Genomic DNA, 18534 nt, shown 5'->3' on the forward strand with positions numbered 1-18534 from the left:
GCATGTATAGGGGTTGCCAAGCTTCCAAAAAACTACGAATTTCCTGAAATCTCAGCACACATTTTTTCAACCAATCTTGATGATACTTTCAGGTAATGATCAGTACCTCAATCTTAATTGGCTCACCAAATTTCGTTCTTCTACATTAAACCGTTCGTTGGCAGTAACTGTGTTAATTTTTAGGTTTCACTCTGTTTTCGCCTATATGGATACATGTAGTTGGAACTCTAAATCAAACACGGTTTGTGCTAGCTCTTTGAAACTTTACACAATAAAGTAGTTCCAAGTAGTATCTCTATGGTTTGTTTTCTCTTGATGTAGCCCTAAGCAGAGAATGGCTCAAATCACTTTCATGGAAATGGGTTGCCAGACTTCTAAAAAACTACGAGTTTCCTGAAACCTCAGCACACATTTTTTCACCCAATCTTGATGACACTTTCAGGTAATGATCAGTACCCCAATCCCACTTGGCTCACCAAATTTCGTTCTCTTAGGTTAAACTGTTCATTGGCAGTAACAGTTTTAATTTTTCGGTTTCACTCTGTTTTCTCCTATATGGATACATGTAGTTGGAACTCTAAATCAAACACGGTTTGTGCTAGCTCTTTGAAACTTGACACAATAAAGTAGTTCCAAGTTCTATCACTATGGTTTGTTTCTATTGATGTAGCCCTAAGCAGAGACCGGCGCAAATCACTTTCATGGAAAGGGGTTCCCAAACTTCCAAAAAACTACGAGTTTCCTGATATCTCAGCACACATTTTTTTCACCCAATCTTGATGACACGTTCTGGTAATGATCAGTACCACAATCCAACTTGGCTCACCAAATTTCGTTCTTCTAGGTTAAACCGTTCGTTGGCAGTAACAGTATTAATTTTTAGTTTTCACTCTGTTTTCTACTATATGGATACATGTAGTTGGAACTCTAAATCAAAAACGGTTTGTGCTAGCTCTTTGAAACTTGACACAATATAGTAGTTCCAAGTTCTATCACTATGGTTTGTTTCCTATTGATGTAGCCCTAAGCAGAGACTGGGGCAAATCACTTTCATGGAAAGGGGTTGCCAAGCTATCAAAAAACGAGTTTCCTGAAACTCAGCACACATTTTTTCACCGAATCTTGATGACACTTTCAGGTAATGATCAGAACCGCAATCCCACTTGGCTCACCAAATTTCGTTCTTCTAAGTTAAACCGTTCGTTGGCAGTAAGAGTTTTAATTTTTAGGTTTCACTCTGTTTTCTCCTATATGGATACATGTAGTTGGAACTCTAATTCAAACACGGTATATGCTAGCTCTTTGAAACTTGACACAATAAAATAGTTCCAAGTTCTATCTCTATGGTGTGTTTCCTATTGATATAGCCCTAAGGAGAGTCTCGCGCAAATCACTTTCATGGAAAGGGGTTGCCAAGCTTTCAAAAAACTACGAGTTTCCTGAAATCCCAGCACATATTTTTTCACCCAGTCTTGATGACACTTTGAGGTAATGATCAGTACCTCAATCCCACGAGGTTCACCAAATTTCATTCTTCTAGGTTAAACGGTTCGTTGGCAGTAAATTTTTAATTTTTAGTTTTCACTCTGTTTTCTCCTATATGGATACATATATTTGGAACTCTAAATCAAACACGGTTTGTGCTAGCTCTTTGAAACTTGCCACAATAAAGTAGTTCCAAGTTCTATCACTATGGTTTGTTACCTATTGTTGTAGCCCTAAGCAGAGACCAGCGCAAATCACTTTCATGGAAAGGGGTTGCAAAGCTTCCAAATAACTATGAGTTTCCTGAAATCTCAGCACCCATTTTTTTCACCCAATCTTGATGACACTTTCAGGTAATGGTCAGTACCACAATCCCACTTGGCTCACCAAATTTCGTTCTTCTAGGTTAAACTGTTCGTTGGCAGTAAGAGTTTTAATTTTTAGGTTTCACTCTGGTTTCTCCTATAGGGATACATATATTTGTAACTCTAAATATAACACGGTTTGTGCTAGCTCTTTGAAACTTGACACAATAAAGTAGTTCCAAGTTATATCTCTATGCTTTGTTTCCTATTGATGTAGCCCTAAGCAGAGACCGGCGCAAATCACTGTCATGGAAAGGGGTTGCCAAGCTTCCAAAAAAGTACCAGTTTCCTGAAATACCAGCACATATTTTTTCACCCAGTCTTGATGACACTTTCAGGTAATGATCAGTACCCCAATCCCACGAGGCTCACCAAATTTCATTCTTCTAGGTTAAACGGTTCGTTGGCAGTAAAAGTTTTAATTTTTAGATTTCACTCTGTTTTCTCCTATATGGATACATGTAGTTGGAACTCTAAATCAAACACGGTTTGTGATAGCTCTTTGAAACTTGACATAATAAAGTAGTTCCAAGTTCTATCACTACGGTTTGTTTCCTATTGATGTAGCCCTAAGCAGAGACTGGCGCAAATCACTTTCATGGAAAGGGGTTGCCAAGCTTCCAAAAAAACTACGAGTTTCCTGAAATCTCAGCACCCATTTTTTTCACCCAATCTTGATGACACCTTCTGGTAATGATCACTACCACCATCCAACTTGGCTCACCAAATTTCGTTCTTCTAGGTTAAACCGTTCGTTGGCAGTAACGGTTTTAATTTTTAGGTTTCACTCTGTTTTCGCCTATACGGATACATGTAGTTTGAACTCTAAATCAAACATGGTTTGTGCTAGCTCTTTGAAACGTGACACAATAAATTAGTTCCAAGTTCTATCTCTATGGTTTGTTTCCTATTGTTGTGGCCCTAAGCAGAGACTGGCGCAAATCACTTTCATGGAAAGGGGTTGCCAAGCTTCCAAAAAACTACGAGTTTCCTGAAATCTCAGCACACATTTTTTCACCCAATCTTCATGACACTTACAGGTAATGGTCAGTACCCCAATCCCACTTGGCTCACCAAATTTCGTTCTTCTAGGTTAAACCGTTCGTTGGCAGTAACAGTTTTAAATTTTAGGTTTCACTCTGCTTTCTCCTATATGGATACATGTAGTTGGAACTCTAAACCAAACACGGTTTGTGCTAGCTCTTTGAAACTGGACACAATAAATTAGTTCCAAGTTCTATCTCTATGGTTTGTTTCCTATTGATGTGGCCCTAAGCACAGACTGGCGCAAATCACTTTCATGGAAAGGGGTTGCCAAGCTTCCAAAAAACTACGAGTTTCCTGAAATCTCAGCACACATTTTTTCACCCAATCTTCATGACACTTTCAGGTAATGATCAGTACCCCAATCCCACTTGGCTCACCAAATTTCGTTCTTCTAGGTTAAACCGTTCGTTGGCAGTAACAGTTTTAAATTTTAGGTTTCACTCTGCTTTCTCCTATATGGATACATGTAGTTGGAACTCTAAACCAAACACGGTTTGTGCTAGCTCTTTGAAACTTGACACAATATAATAGTTCCAAGTTTTATCACTATGGTTTGTTTCTTATTGATGTAGCCCTAAGCAGAGACCGTAGCAAATCACTTCCATGGAAATGGGTTGCCAAGCTTCCAAAAAACTACGAGTTTCCTGAAATCTCAGCACACATGTTTTCACCCAATCTGGATGACACTTTCAGGTAATGATCAGTACCCCAATCCCACTTGGCTCACCAAATTTCATTCTTCTAGATTAAACCATTCGTTGGGAGTAACAGTTTTAATTTTGAGGTTTCACTCTGTTTTCTCCTATGGATACATGTAGTTGGAACTCGAAATCAAATACGGTTTGTGCTAGCTCTTTGAAACTTGACACAATAAAGTAGTTCCAAGTTCTATCACTATGGTTTGCTTCCTATTGATGAAGCCCTAAGCAGAGACTGGCGCAAATCACTTTCATGGAAATTGGTTGCCAAGCTTCCAAAAAACTACGAGTTTCCTGAAATCTCAGCACACATTTTTTCACCCAAGCTTCATGACACTTTCAGGTAATGATCAGTACACCAATCCCACTTGGCTCACCAAATTTCGTTCTTCTAAGTTAAACCGTTCGTTGGCAGTAACAGTTTTAATTTTTAGGTTTCACTCTGTTTTCTCCTATATGGATACATGTAGTTGGAACTCTAAATCAAACACGGTTTGTGCTAGCTCTTTGAAACTTGACACAATAATGTAGTTCCAAGTTCTATCTCTATGGTTTGTTTCCTATTGATGTAGCCCTAAGCAGAGACTGGCGCAAATCACTTTCATGGAAAGTTGTTGCCAAGCTTCCAAAAAACGACGAGTTTCCTGAAATATCAGCACACATTTTTTCACCCAATCTTGATGACACTTTCAGGTAATGATCAGCACCCCAATCCCACTTGGCTCACCAAATTTCGTTCTTCTAAGTTAAACCGTTCGTTGGCAGTAAGGGTTTTAGATTTTATGTTTCACTGTGTTTTCTCCTATATGGATACATGTAGTTGGAACTCTAAATCAAACACGGTTTGTGCTAGCTCTTTGAAACTTGACACAATAAAGTGCTTCCAAGTTCTGTCTCTATGGTTTGTTTCCTATTGATGTAGCCCTAAGCAGAGACTGGCGCAAATCACTTTCATGGAAAGGGGTTGCCAACTTCCAAAAAACTACGAGTTTCCTGAAATCCCAGCACACATTTTTTCACCCAATCTTGATGACACTTTCAGGTAATGATCAGTACCACAATCCCACTTGGCTAACCAAATTTCGTTCTAGGTTAAACCATTCGTTGGCAGTAACACTTCTAATTTTTTGGTTTCACTCTGTTTTCTCCTATATGGATACATGTAGTTGGAACTCTAAATCAAACACGATTTGTGCTAGCTCCTTGAAACTTGACACAATAAAATAGTTCCTAGTTCTATCTCTATGTTTTCTTTCCGATATATGTAGCCCTAAGCAGAGACTGGCGCAAATCACTTTCATGGAAATGGGTTGCCAAACTTCAAAAAACTACGAGTTTCCTGAAATATCAGCACACATTTTTTCACCCAATCTTGGTGACACTTTCAGGTAATGATCAGTACCACAATCCCACTTGGCTTACCAAATTTCATTCTTCTAGGTTAAACCGTTCGTTGGCAGTAACACTTTTAAATTTTAGGTTTCACTCTGTTTTCTCCTATATGGATACATGTAGTTGGAACTCTTAATCAAACACGGTTTGTGCTAGATCTTTGAAACTTGAGAGAATAAAGTAGTTCCAAGTTCTGTCTCTATGGTTTGTTTCCTATTGATGTACCCTAGGCAGAGACTGGCGTAAATCACTTTCATGGAAGGGGGTTGCCAATCTTCCAAAAAACTAAGAGTTTCCTGAAATCTCAGCACACATTTTTCAACCCAATCTTGATGACACTTTCAGGTAATGATCAGTACTCCAATACCACTTGGCTCACCAATTTTCGTTCTTCTAGGTTAAACCGTTCGTTGGCAGTAACAGTTTTAATTTTTAGGTTTCACTCTGTTTTCTCCTATATGGATACATGTATTTGGAACTCTAAATCAAACACGGTTTGTGCTAGCTTTTTGAAACTTGACACAATAAAGTAAATCCAAGTTCTATCTCTATGGTTTGCTTCCTATTGATGTAGCCCTAAGCAGAGACTGGCGCAAATCACTTTCATGGAAAGGGGTTGCCAAGCTTCCAAAAAACGACGAGTTTCCTGAAATCTCAGCACACATTTTATGACCCAATCTCAATGACACCTTCAGGTAATGATCAGTACCCCAATCCCACTTGGCTCACCAAATTTCATTCTTCTAGGTTAAACCGTTCGTTCGCAGTAACTGTTTTAGATTTTATGTTTCACTCTGTTTTCTCCTATGTGGATACATGTAGTTGGAACTCTAAATCAAACACGGTTTGTGCTAGCTCTTTGAAACTTGACACAATGAAGTAGTTCCAAGTTCTATCTCTATGGTTTGTTTCCTTTTGATGTAGCCCTAAGCAGAGACTGGCGCAAATCTCTTTCATGGTAAGGGGTTGCCAAGCTTCCAAAAAACGACGAGTTTTCTGAAATCTCAGCACACATTTTTCAACCCAATCTTGATGACACTTTCAGGTAATGATCAGTACTCCAATCCCACTTGGCTCACCAATTTTCGTTCTTCTAGGTTAAACCGTTCGTTGGCAGTAACAGTTTTAATTTTTAGGTTTCACTCTGTTTTCTCCTATATGGATACATGTAGTTGGAACTCTAAATCAAACACGGTTTGTGCTAGCTCTTTGAAACTTGACAGAATGAAGTAGTTCCAAGTTCTATCTCTATGGTTTGTTTCCTATTGATGTAGCCTTAAGCAGATACTGGCGCAAATCACTTCAATTGAAAGGGGTTTCCATGCTTCCAAAAAACGACGAGTTTCCGGAAATCAGCACACATTTTTTCACCCAATCTTGATGACACTTTCAGGTAATGATCAGTACCCAAATCCCACTTGGATCAACAAATTTCGTTCTTCTAGGTTAATCCGTTCGTTGGCAGTAACGGTTTTAATTTTTAGGTTTCACTCTTTTTTCTCCTATATGGATACATGTATTTGGAACTATAAATCAAACACGATTTGTGCTAGCTCCTTGAAACTTGACACAATAAAATAGTTCCTAGTTCTATCTCTATGGTTTGTTTCATATTGATGTAGCCCTAAGCAGAGACTGTCGCAAATCACTTTCATGGTAAGGGGTTACCAAACTTCCAAAAAACGACGAGTTTCCTGAAATCTCAGCTCACATTTTTTCACCCAATTTGATGACACTTTCAGGTGATGATCAGTATCCCAATCCCACTTGGCTCAACAAATTTCGTTCTTCTAGGTTACACCGTTCGTTGGCAGTAACAGTTTTAATTTTTAGGTTTCACTCTGTTTTCTCCTATATGGATACATGTAGTTGGAACTCTAAATCAAACACGGTTTGTGCTAGCTCTTTGAAACTTGACACAATAAAGTAGTTCCAAGTTCTATCTCTATGGTTTGTTTCCTATTGATGTAGCCCTAAGCCGAGACTGGCGCAAATCACTTCCATGGAAAGGGGTTGGCAAGCTTCCAAAAATCTACGAGTTTCCTGAAATCTCAGCACACATTTTTTCACCCAATCTGGATGACACTTTCAGGTAATGATCAGTACCCCAATCCCACTTGGCTCACCAAATTTCGTTCTTCTAGGTTAAACCGTTCGTTGGCAGTAACAGTTTTAATTTTTAGGTTTCACTCTGTTTTCTCCTATATGGGTACAAGTATTTGGAACTCTAAATCAAAGACGGTTGTGCTAGCTCTTTGAAACTTGACACAATAAAGTAGTTCCAAGTTCTATCTCTATGGTTTGTTTCCTATTGATGTAGACCTAAGAAGAGACTGGCGCAAAACACTTTCATGGAAAGGAGTTGCCAAGCTTCCAAAAAACTACGAGTTTCCTGAAATCTCAGCACACATTTTTCACCCAATCTGGATTACACATTCAGGTAATGATCAGTACCCCAATCCCACTTTGCTCACCAAATTTCGTTCTTCTAGTTTAAACCGTACGTTGGCAGTAACAGTTTTAATTTTTAGGTTTCACTCTGATTTCTCCTATATGGATACATGTAGTTGGAACTCTGAATCAAACACAGTTTGTGCTAGCTCTTTGAAACTTGAAACAATAAAGTAGTTCCAAGTTCTATCTCTATGGTTTGTTTCCTATTGATGTATCCCTGAGCAGAGACTGGCGCAAATCACTTTCATGGAAAGGGGTGGCGAAGCTTCCAAAAAACTACGAGTTTCCTGAATTCTCAGCACACATTTTTTCACCCAATCTGGATGACACATTCAGGTAATGATCAGAACCCCATTCCCACTTGGCTCACCAAATTTCGTTCTTCTAGGTTAAACCGTTCGTTGGCAGTAACAGTTTTAATTTTTAGGTTTCACTCTGTTTTCTCCTATATGGGTACATGTATTTGGAACTCTAAATCAAAGACGGTTGTGCTAGCTCTTTGAAACTTGACACAATAAAGTAGTTCCAAGTTCTATCTCTATGGTTTGTTTCCTATTGATGTAGCCCTAAGCAGAGACTGGCGCAAAACACTTTCATGGGAAGGGGTTGGAAAGCTTAAAAAAAAACTACGAGTTTCCGGAAATCTCAGCACACACTTTTTCACCCAATCTTGATGACACTTTCAGGTAATGATCAGTACCCCAATCCCACTTGGCTCAACAAATTTCGTTCTTCTAGGTTACACCGTTCGTTGGCAGTAACAGTTTTAATTTTTAGGTTTCACTCTGTTTTCTCCTATATGGGTACATGTAGTTGGATCTCTAAATCAAACACGGTTTGTGCTAGCTCTTTGAAACTTGACACAAAAGTAGTTCCAAGTTCTATCTCTATGGTTTGTTTCCTATTGATGTAGCCCTAAGCAGAGACTGGCCCAAATCACTCTCATGGAAAGGGGTTGCCAAGCTTCCAAAAAACGACGAGTTTCCTGAAATCTCAGCACACATTTTTTCACCCAATCTGGATGACACTTTCAGGTAATGATCAGTACCCCAATCCCAATTGGCTCACCAAATTTCGTTCTTCTAGGTTAAACCGTTCGTTGGCAGTAACAGTTTTAATTTTTAGGTTTCACTCTGTTTTCTCCTATCTGGGTACATGTAGTTGGAACTCTAAATCAAACACGGTTTGTGCTAGCTCTTTGAAACTTGACACAATAAAGTAGTTCCAAGTTGTATCACTATGGTTTGTTTTCTATTGATGTAGCCCTAAGCAGAGACTGGCGCAAATTACTTTCATGGAAAGGGGTTGCCAAGCTTCCAAAAAACTACGAGTTTATTGAAATCTCAGCACACATTTTTTCACCCAATCTGGATGACACTTTCAGGTAATGATCAATACCCCAATCCCACTTGGCTCACCAAATTTCGTTCTTCTAGGTTAAACCGTTCGTTGGCAGTAACAGTTTTAATTTTTAGGTTTCACTCTGTTTTTTCCTATATGGTTACATGTATTTGGAACTCTAAATCAAAGACGGTTGTGCTAGCTCTTTGAAACTTGACACAATAAAGTAGTTCCAAGTTCTATCTCTATGGTTTGTTTCCTATTGATATAGCCCTAAGCAGAGACTGGCGCAAAACACTTTCATGGAAAGGGGTTGGAAAGCTTCCAAAAAACTACGAGTTTCCTGAAATCTCAGCACACACTTCTTCACCCAATCTTGATGACACTTTCAGGTAATGATCAGTACCCCAATCCCACTTGGCTCAACAAATTTCGTTCTTCTAGGTTACACCGTTCGTTGGCAGTAACAGTTTTAATTTTTAGGTTTCACTCTGTTTTCTCCTATATGGATACATGTAGTTGGAACTCTAAATCAAACACGGTTTGTGCTAGCTCTTTGAAACTTGACACAATAAAGTAGTTCCAAGTTCTATCTCTATGGTTTGTTTCCTATTGATGTAGCCCTAAGCAGAGACTGGCGCAAATCACTTTCATGGAGAGGGGTTGCCAAGCTTCCAAAAAACTACGAGTTTCCTGAAATCTCAGCACACATTTTTTCACCCAATCTGGATGACACTTTCAGGTAATGATCAGTACCCCAATCCCAATTGGCTCACCAAATTTCGTTCTTCTAGGTTAAACCGTTCGTTGGCAGTAACAGTTATAATTTTTAGGTTTCACTCTGTTTTCTCCTATCTGGGTACATGTAGTTGGAACTCTAAATCAAACACTGTTTGTGCTAGCTCTTTGAAACTTGACACAATAAAGTAGTTCCAAGTTCTATCAGTATGGTTTGTTTTCTATTGATGTAGCCCTAAGCAGAGACTGGCGCAAATCACTTTCATGGAAAGTGGTTGCCAAGCTTCCAAAAAACTACGAGTTTATTGAAATCTCAGCACAAATTTTTTCACCCAATCTGGATGACACTTTCAGGTAATGATCAATACCCCAATCCCACTTGGCTCACCAAATTTCGTTCTTCTAGGTTAAACCGTTCGTTGGCAGTAACAGTTTTAATTTTTAGGTTTCACTCTGTTTTTTCCTGTATGGATACATGTAGTTTCAACTCTAAATCAAAGACGGTTTGTGCTAGCTCTTTGAAACTTGACACAATAAAGTAGTTCCAAGTTCTATCTCTATGGTTTGTTTCCTATTGATGTAGCCCTAAGCAGAGACTGGCGCAAATCACTTCCATGGAAAGGGTTTGGCAAGCTTCCAAAAATCTACGAGTTTCCTGAAATCTCAGCACACATTTTTTCACCCAATCTTGATGACACTTTTAGGTAATGATCAGAACCAAAATCCCTCTTGGCTCACCAAATTTCGTTCTTCTAGGTTAAACCGTTCGTTGCCAGTAACAGTTTTAATTTTTAGGTTTCACTCTTTTTTCTCTTATATGGATACATGTAGTTGGAAATCTAAATCAAACACGGTTTGTGCTAGCTCTTTGAAACTTGACACAATAAAGTACTTCCAAGTTCTATCTCTATGGTTTGTTTCCTATTGATGTATCCCTAAGCAGAGACTGGCGCAAATCACTTTCATTGAAAGGGGTTGCCAAGTTTCCAAAAAACTACGAGTTTCCTGAAATCTCAGCACACATTTTTTCACCCAATCTGGATGACACTTTCAGGTAATGATCAGTACCCGAATCCCACTTGGCTCACCAAATTTCGTTATTCTTGGTTAAACCGTTGGTTTGCAGTAAGAGATTTAATTTTTAGTTTTCACTCTGTTTTCTCCTATATGGGTACATGTAGTTGGAACTCTAAATCAAACACGGTTTGTGCTAGCTCTTTGAAACTTGACACAATAAAGTAGTTCCAAGTTCAATCTCTATGGTTTGTTTCCTATTGATGTAGCCCTAAGCAGAGACCGGCGCAAATCACTTTCATGGAAAGGGGTTGCCAAGCTTCCAAAAAACTACGAGTTTATTGAAATCTCAGCACACATTTTTTCACCCAATCTGGATGACACATTCAGGTAATGATCAGAACCCCATTCCCACTTGGCTCACCAAATTTCGTTCTTCTAGGTTAAACCGTTTGTTGGCAGTAACAGTATTAATTTTTAGGTTTCACTCTGTTTTCTCCTATATGGGTACATGTATTTGGAACTCTAAATCAAAGACGGTTGTGCTAGCTCTTTGAAACTTGACACAATAAAGTAGTTCCAAGTTCTATCTCTATGGTTTTTTCCTATTGATGTAGCCCTAAGCAGAGATTGGTGCAAAACACTTTCATGGAAAGGGGTTGGAAAGCTTCCAAAAAACTACGAGTTTCCTGAAATCTCAGCACACACTTTTTCACCCAATCTTGATGACACTTTCAGGTAATGATCAGTACCCCAATCCCACTTGGCTCAACAAATTTCGTTCTTCTAGGTTAAACCGTTCGTTGGCAGTAACAGTTTTAATTTTTAGGTTTCACTCTGTTTTCTCCTATATGGGTACATGTAGTTGGAACTCTAAATCAAACACGGTTTGTGCTAGCTCTTTGAAACTTGACACAATAAAGTAGTTCCAAGTTCTGTCTCTATGGTTTGTTTCCTATTGATGTAGCCCTAAGCAGAGACTGGCACAAAACACTTTCATGGAAAGGGGTTGGCAAGCTTCCAAAAAACTACGTGTTTCCTGAAATCACAGCACACACTTTTTCACCCAATCTTGATGACACTTTCAGGTAATGATCAGTACCCCAATCCCACTTGGCTCAACAAATTTCGTTCTTCTAGGTTACACCGTTCGTTGGCAGTAACAGTTTTAATTTTTAGGTTTCACTCTGTTTTCTCCTATATGGGTACATGTAGTTGGAACTCTAAATGAAACACGGTTTGTGCTAGCTCTTTGAAACTTGACACAAAAAAGTAGTTCCAAGTTCTATCACTATGGTTTTTTTCCTATTGATGTAGCCCTAAGCAGAGACTTGCGCAAATCACTTTCATCGAAAGGGGTTGCCAAGCTTCCAAAAAACTACGATTTTTTGAAATCTCAGCACACATTTTTCACCCAATCTGGATGACACTTGCAGGTAATGATCAGTACCCCAATCCCACTTGGCTCACCAAATTTCGTTCTTCTAGGTTAAACCGTTCGTTGGCAGTAACAGTTTTAATTTTTAGGTTTCACTCTGTTTTCTCCTATATGGATACGTGTAGTTGGAACTCTAAATCAAAGACGGTTTGTGCTCGCTCTTTGAAACTTGACACAATAAAGTAGTTCCAAGTTCTATCTCTATGGTTTGCTTTCTATTGATGTAGCCCTAAGCAGAGACTGGTGCAAATCACTTTCATGGAAAGGGGTTGCCAAGTTTCCAAAAAACTACGAGTTTCCTGAAATCTCAGCACACATTTTTTCACCCAATCTGGATGACACTTTCAGGTAATGATCAGTACCCCAATCCCAATTGGCTCACCAAATTTCGTTCTTCTAGGTTAAACCGATCGTTGGCAGTCACAGTTTTAATTTTTAGGTTTCACTCTGTTTTCTCCTATATGGATACATGTAGTTGGAACTCTAAATCAAACACGGTTTGTGCTAGCTCTTTGAAACTTGACACAATAAAGTAGTTCCAAGTTCAATCTCTATGGTTTGTTTCCTATTGATGTAGCCCTAAGCAGAGACTGGCGCAAATCACTTTCATGGAAAGGGGTTGCGAAGCTTTCAAAAAACTACGAGTTTCCTGAATTCTCAGCACACATTTTTTCACCCAAACTTGATGACACTTTCAGGTAATGATCAGTACCCCAATCCCACTTGGCTCACCAAATTTCGTTTTTCTAGGATAAACCGTTCGTTGGCAGTAACAGTTTTAATTTTTAGGTTTCACTGTGTTTTCTCTTATATGGATACATGTATTTGGAACTCTAAATCAAACACGGTTTGTGCTAGCTCTTTGAAACTTGAAACAATAAAGTAGTTCCAAGTTCTATCTCTATGGTTTGTTTCCTATTGATGTAGCCCTAAGCAGAGGCTTGCGCAAAACACTTTCATGGAAAGGGGTTGGAATGCTTCCAAAAAACTACGAGTTTCCTGAAATCTCAGCACACACTTTTTCACCCAATCTTGATGACACTTACAGGTATTGATCAGTACCCCAATCCCAATTGGCTCAACAAAATTCGTTCTTCTAGGTTACACCGTTCGTTGGCAGTAACAGTTTTAATTTTTAGGTTTCACTCTGTTTTATCCTATATGGGTACATGTAGTTGGAACTCTAAATGAAACACGGTTTGTGCTAGCTCTTTGAAACTTGACACAATAAAGTAGTTCCAAGTTCTATCTCTATGGTTTGTTTCTTATTGATGTAGCCCTAAGCAGAGACTGGCGCAAATCACTTCCATGGAAAGGGGTTGGCAAGCTTCCAAAAATCTACGAGTTTCCTGAAATCTCAGCACACATTTTTTCACCCAATCTTGATGACACTTTTAGGTAATGATCAGAATCAAAATCCCTCTTGGCTCACGAAATTTCGTTCTTCTAGGTTAAACCGTTCGTTGGCAGTAACAGTTTTAATTTTTAGGTTTCACTCTGTTTTCTCCTATATGGATACATGTAGTTGGAACTCTAAATCAAACACGGTTTGTGCTAGCTCTTTGAAACTTGACACAATAATGTAGTTCCACGTTCTATCACTATGGTTTGTTTCCTATTGATGTAGCCCTAAGCAGAGACGGGCGCAAATAACTTTCATTGAAAGGGGTTGCCAAGCTTCCAAAAAACTACGAGTTTTCTGAAATCTCAGCACACGTTTTTTCATCCAGTATTGATGACACTTACAGGTAATGATCAGTACCCCAATCCCACTTGGCCCACCAAATTTCGTTCTCTTAGGTTAAACTGTTCGTTGGCAGTAACAGTTTTAATATTTAGGTTTCACTCTGTTTTCTCCTATATGGTTACATGTAGTTGGAACTCTAAATCAAACACGGTTTGTGCTAGCTCTTTGAAACTTCAAACAATAAAGTAGTTCCAAGTTCCATCTCTATGGTTTGTTTCCTATTGATGTATCCCTAAGCAGAGACTGGCGCAAATCACTTTCATGAAAAGGGTTGCCAAGCTTCCAAAAAACTACGAGTTTCCTGAAATCTCAGCACACATTTTTTCACCCAATCTTGATGACACTTTCAGGTAATGATCAGTACCCCAATCCCACTTGGCTCACCAAATTTCGTTCTTCTAGGTTAAACCGTTCGTTGGCAATAACAGTGTTAATTTTTCGGTTTCACTCTGTTTTCTCCTATATGGATACATGTAGTTGGAACTCTAAATCAAACACGGTTTGTGCTAGCTCTTTGAAACTTGACACAATAAAGTAGTTCCAAGTTCTATCACTATGGTTTGTTTCCTTTTGAAGTAGCCCTAAGCAGAGACTGGCGCAAATCACTTACATGGAAAGGGGTTGCCAAGCTATCAAAAAACTACGAGTTTCCTGAATCTCAGCACACGTTTTTTCACCCAATCTTGATGATACTTTCAGGTAATGATCAGAACCGCAATCACACTTGGCTCACCATATTTCGTTCTTCTAGGTTAAACCATTCGTTGGCAGTAAGAGTTTTAATTTTTACGTTTCACTCTGGTTTCTCCTATATGGATACATGTATTTGGAACTCTAAATCAAACACGGTTGTGCTAGCTCTTTGATACTTGACACAATAAAGTAGTTCCAAGTTATATCTCTATGCTTTGTTTCCTATTGATGTAGCCCTAAGCAGAGACCGGCGCAAATCACTTTCATTTAAAGGGGTTGCAAAGCTTCTAAAAAACTACGAGTGTCCTGAAATCTCAGCACACATTTTTTCACCCAATCTTGATGACACTTTCAGGTAATGATCATTACCCCAATCCAATTTGGCTCACCCTATTTTGTTCTTCTAGGTTAAAGCATTCGTTCACAGTAACAGTTTTAATTTTTAGGTTTCAATCCGTTTTCTCCATTATGGATACATGTATTTGGAACTCTAAATCAAAGACGGTTTATGCTAGCTCTTTGAAACTTGACACAATAAAGTAGTTCCAAGTTATCTCTCTATGGTTTGTTTCCTATTGATGTAGCCCTAAGCAGAGACTGGCGCAAATCACTTTCATAGTTAAGGGGTTGCCAAGCTATCAAAAAACTACGAGTTTCCTGAATCTCAGCACACATTTTTTCAGCCAATTATGATGACACTTTCAGGTAATGATCAGAACCGCAATCCCACTTGGCTCACCAAATTTCGTTCTTCTATGTTAAACCGTTCGTTGGCAGTAACAGTTTTAATTTTTAGGTTTCACTCTGTTTTCTCCTATATGCATACATGTAGTTGGAACTAGAAATCGAACACGGTTTGTGCTAGCTCTTTGAAACTTGACACAATAAAGTAGTTCCAAGTTACATCTCTATGATTTGTTTCCTATTGATGTAGCCCTAAGCAGAGACTGGCGCAAATCACTTTCATGGAAAGGGATTGCCAAGTTTCTAAAAAACTACGAGTTTTTTGAAATCTCAGCACACATTTTTTCACCCAATCTTGATGACACTTTCAGGTAATGATCAGTACCCCAATCCCACGTGGCTCAACAAATTTCGTTCTTCTAGGTTAAACCGTTCGTTGGCAGTAACAGTTTTAAATTTTAGGTTTCACTCTGTTTTTCCCTATATGGATACATGTAATTGGAACTCTAAATCAAAGACGGTTTATGCTAGCTCTTTGAAACATGACACAATAAAGTAGTTCCAAGTTCTATCACTATGGTTTTTTCCTATTAATGTAGCCCTAAGCAGAGACGTGCGCAAATCACTTTCATGGAAAGGGGTTGCCAAGCTTCCAAAATACTATGAGTTTCCGGAAATCTCAGCACACATTTTTTTCACCCAATCTTGATGACACGTTCAGGTAATGATCAGTACCCCAATCCCACCTGATTCACCAAATTTCGTTCTTCTTGGTTAAACCGTTGGTTGGCAGTAACAGTTTTAATTTTTAGGTTTCACTCTGTTTTCACCTATATGGATACATGTAGTTGGAACTCTAAATCAAACACGGTTTGTGCTAGCTCTTTGAAACTTGACACAATAAAGTAGTTCCAAGTTCTATTTCTAAGGTTTTTTTCCTATTGAAGTAGCCCTAAGCAGAGACTGGCGCAAATCACTTACATCGAAAGGGGTTGCCAAGCTATCAAAAAACTACGAGTTTCCTGAATCTCAGCACACGATTTTTCACCCAATCTTGATGACACTTTCAGGTAATGATCAGAACCGCAATCACACTTGGCTCACCATATTTCGTTCTTCTAGGTTAAACCATTCGTTGGCAGTAAGAGTTTTAATTTTTAGGTTTCACTCTGGTTTCTCCTATATGGATACATGTATTTGGAACTCTAAATCAAACACGGTTTGTGCTAGCTCTTTGATAATTGACACAATAAAGTAGTTCCAAGTAATATCTCTATGCTTTGTTTCCTATTGATGTAGCCCTAAGCAGAGACCGGCGCAAATCACTTTCATGGAAAGGGGTTGCAAAGCTTCTAAAAAACTACGAGTATCCTGAAATCTCAGCACACATTTTTTCACCCAATCTTGATGACACTTTCAGGTAATGATCAGTACCCCAATCCCAATTGGCTCACCAAATTTCGTTCTTCTAGGTTAAACCGTTCGTTGGCAGTAACAGTGTTAATTTTTCATTTCACTCTGTTTTCTCCTATATGGATACATGTAGTTGGAACTCTAAATCAAACACGGTTTGTGCTAGCTCTTTGAAACTTGACACAATAAAGTAGTTCCAAGTTCTATCACTATGGTTTGTTTCCTATTGAAGTAGCCCTAAGCAGAGACTGGCGCAAATCACTTAAATGGACAGGGGTTGCCAAGCTATCAAAAAACTACGAGTTTCCTGAATCTCAGCACACGTTTTTTCACCCAATCTTGATGATACTTTCAGGTAATGATCAGAACTGCAATCACACTTGGCTCACCATATTTTGTTCTTCTACGTTAAACCATTCGTTGGCAGTAAGAGTTTTAATTTTTACGTTTCACTCTGGTTTCTCCTATATGGATACATGTATTTGGAACTCTAAATCAAACACGGTTGTGCTAGCTCTTTGATACTTGACACAATAAAGTAGTTCCAAGTTATATCTCTATGCTTTGTTTCCTATTGATGTAGCCCTAAGCAGAGACCGGCGCAAATCACTTTCATTTAAAGGGGTTGCAAAGCTTCTAAAAAACTACGAGTATCCTGAAATCTCAGCACACATTTTTTCACCCAACCTTGATGACACTTTCAGGTAATGATCAGTACCCCAATCCCATTTGGCTCACCCTATTTCGTTCTTCTAGGTTAAAGCATTCGTTCACAGTAACAGTTTTAATTTTTAGGTTTCAATCCGTTTTCTCCATTATGGATACATGTATTTGGAACTCTAAATCAAAGACGGTTTATGCTAGCTCTTTGAAACTTGACACAATAAAGTAGTTCCAAGTTCTCTCTCTATGCTTTGTTTCCTATTGATGTAGCCCTAAGCAGAGACTGGCGCAAATCACTTTCATAGTTAAGGGGTTGCCAAGCTATCAAAAAACTACGAGTTTCCTGAATCTCAGCACACATTTTTTCAGCCAATTTTGATGACACTTTCAGGTAATGATCAGAACCGCAATCCCACTTGGCTCACCAAATTTCGTTCTTCTATGTTAAACCGTTCGTCGGCAGTAACAGTTTTAATTTTTAGGTTTCACTCTGTTTTCTCCTATATGCATACATGTAGTTGGAACTAGAAATCAAACACGGTTTGTGCTAGCTCTTTGAAACTTGACACAATAAAGTAGTTCCAAGTTACATCTCTATGCTTTGTTTCCTATTGATGTAGCCCTAAGCAGAGACTAGCGCAAATCACTTTCATGGAAAGGGATTGCCAAGTTTCTAAAAAACTACGAGTTTTTTGAAATCTCAGCACACATTTTTTCACCCAATCTTGATGACACTTTCAGGTAATGATCAGTACCCCAATCCCACGTGGCTCACCAAATTTCATTCTTCTAGGTTAAACGGTTCGTTGGCAGTAACAGTTTTAATATTTAGGTGTCACTCTGTTTTCTCCTATATGGATACATGTAATTGGAACTCTAAATCAAAGACGGTTTATGCTAGCTCTTTGAAACATGACACAATAAAGTAGTTCCAAGTTCTATCACTATGGTTTGTTTCCTATTGATGTAGCCCTAAGCAGAGACGGGCGCAAATCACTTTCATGGAAAGGGGTTGCCAAGCTTCCAAAAAACTATGAGTTTCCTGAAATCTCAGCACACATTTTTTTCACCCAATCTTGATGACACGTTCAGGTAATGATCAGTACCCCAATCCCACCTGATTCACCAAATTTCATTCTTCTTGGTTAAACCGTTGGTTGGCAGTAACAGTTTTAATTTTTAGGTTTCACTCTGTTTTCACCTATATGGATACATGTAGTTGGAACTCTAAATCAAACACGGTTTGTGCTAGCTCTTTGAAACTTGACACAATAAAGTAGTTCCACGTTCTATCACTATGGTTTGTTTCCTATTGATGTAGCCCTAAGCAGAGACGGGCGCAAATCACTTTCATGGAAAGGG

The sequence above is a fragment of the Spermophilus citellus genome, assembly GCF_964194105.1.
Source record: "Spermophilus citellus genome assembly, chromosome: 14".
Taxonomy (NCBI): Eukaryota; Metazoa; Chordata; class Mammalia; order Rodentia; family Sciuridae; genus Spermophilus; species Spermophilus citellus.